The following is a 2375-nucleotide window of genomic DNA, read 5'->3' on the forward strand; positions in this document are numbered from 1 at the left end:
GCTTTATTTTACTCAATAAATCTCGCTAAAATCTTCAAAATTCTACTTGAGATTGAACCTAGCTCTATTGTATAAAGACTCTTATGTTATAAAGCATGTATATTAAAATTTTCCTCCATAATTTAATCTAAGGATCATATTTCACTAAGCAAATCTCCAAAATCCTGACCATTTTCAAAATTCTGTTTGAAATTGAACCTGATTTAGAATGTTTATAAGTTAACCCTTTAGTATTCAGATTATTATTTATTCACATTGTTTTGAATTAATCATACATTATCTCATAGCTTTAAGATTCTACCAATGTCATTGTTTATTTTCATGATGACATTGTAGGGTTGGTGTGAGAGGCTGGATCTGGTCAGTTTGAACATAATACAGGTTGAATATTTGGGCCAAATGTGACCTGTTTAAATCCTAAAGAATTAAATTAAGACACATCTTCCATAATTTAATGTAAAAATATTTTGTCATGCTCTAAAAACCAGTTGAATAAAGAAAAAAAAATGTTATTTTACTAAATAAAACCCTTCCAAAACCAATTATTTTCAACATTTCACCTGAAACTAAATCTGGTTCTGTCAAATAAAGCCTTCTATTTTATAAAGTCTGTATGTAAAAATTTCCCTCCATAAGAACCTTATTTCTTTCACTAAATATATCTTTCTAAAATCTTGATTATTTTCAGAATTCTAGTTTAGATCAAATATGGTTCTATGGTATAAGAATCTCGTATTTTATGAAGTCTGTATGCTAAACTCAAACTTTCTCTCATAATTTAATGTTAGAACCTTTTTGCTGTGGTATATTTAAGCCTTCTTCCTTCCTGCATCATCAGGTAAATAAATGACCTTTGGTGTCTTCCTTGACAATTGTTCACCGTTATGATTGCTTGCAGGTCAATTCTTGGCCACTAGAGTATATATATATATATATTACACTTTTGGAGTGGTTGGTGTTAGGAAGGGCATCCAGCTGTAGAAACTCTGCCAGATCAGATTGGAGCCTGGTGCAGCCATCTGACTCACCAGTCCTCAGTGAAACCGTCCAACCCATGCCAGCATGGAAAGCGGATGTTAAATGACGATGATGATGATATATATATATATATATATATATATGCTGTTTCCTTAATGTTTTGCATCATTAGCTCATTGTCATGATGGTCTCATTGCCTGTGATAATACTCATGCAGTGCTAGCATGCTGTTGATTATGATAAGTGTTCTATTTGATTTAATGAACCAAACAGCCTGCTTATGAAATTAATGAGCAAGTGGCCGAGTACTCCACAGACATGCATACCCTTAATGTAGTTCTCAGGTAGATTCAGCGTGACACAGCTTGTGACAAGGCTGGCCCTTTGAATTACAGGTACAACTCATTTTTGCCAACTGACTGAAATGGAGCAATGTGAATACAAGGCCAACCAAAGCCTTGTGAGTGGAGTTGGTAGATGGAAACTGAAAGAAGCCTGGTATGTGTGTGCATGCATCGTCTTCCACTGCTTGACGACCTGTGTTGGTGTGTTTACATCCCTATAACTTAGTGGTTTGGAAAAGTGACTGATAAGACAATAAGTATTGGGGTTGATGAGTTTGACTAAAATCTTTGAAGGTGGTGCCCCAGCATGGCCACAGCCTAATGACTGAAACAAGATAAAATGATACCCAGAAGCAGTGTATTTCATTAGTGCTGGTTGATCTCTGTTGTTTGACAACAGAAGAGTCAGTCATCTGATCTGATCAACTGAATTGCCTACCCCGCAATTAGTATGCAAGTGGCTGAATATTCCCTAAGCATATTTCTTGAACAGAATCAGCATGACACAATGAGTGTGACAAGTCTGTACCTTTTGAATTACTGTTACAATTGACCTCATGGGATTCTCTACTGTTTCCCTCTACCCAATTCCACTGATAAGTCAGGTATTGATCTGAGGCTATAGAAAATGATACTTGCCCAAGATACCTCACAGTTAAATTGAACCCAAGACTTCAAGGTTACCAAGAAAATTTCATAATCATTTGACTACATTAGTGATGTGGTCAGAAAGATAAAGTTCCGTGTTACCATTCTCTATTCAGAGTCTTTGAGAATGAACTTCAAAAGCATTTGCAAGAAAATGAAATCTTTATTTAGTAAAAATTAATCATCTCAAGAATTTCTCTTTTGGTCTTTTGTCTGCTGCCATTATTGTAAAAATTGGCTTCTTTTGTATTAATATATTCTTTTTACAGCTTCCAGTCCATTCTTTGGAGATGCCATGGCACTGCTTTTAGGGGTTTTAGTTAATGCTACTGGGAAAAAAAAAAAAATGGCAAAGTTGATTTGAGCATAAAAGAGTTGATTTGACCAAATACACCAGGAGTTAAT

Source organism: Octopus bimaculoides, chromosome 27, assembly GCF_046866305.1.
Source record: "Octopus bimaculoides isolate indiv1 chromosome 27, ASM4686630v1, whole genome shotgun sequence".
Taxonomy (NCBI): Eukaryota; Metazoa; Mollusca; class Cephalopoda; order Octopoda; family Octopodidae; genus Octopus; species Octopus bimaculoides.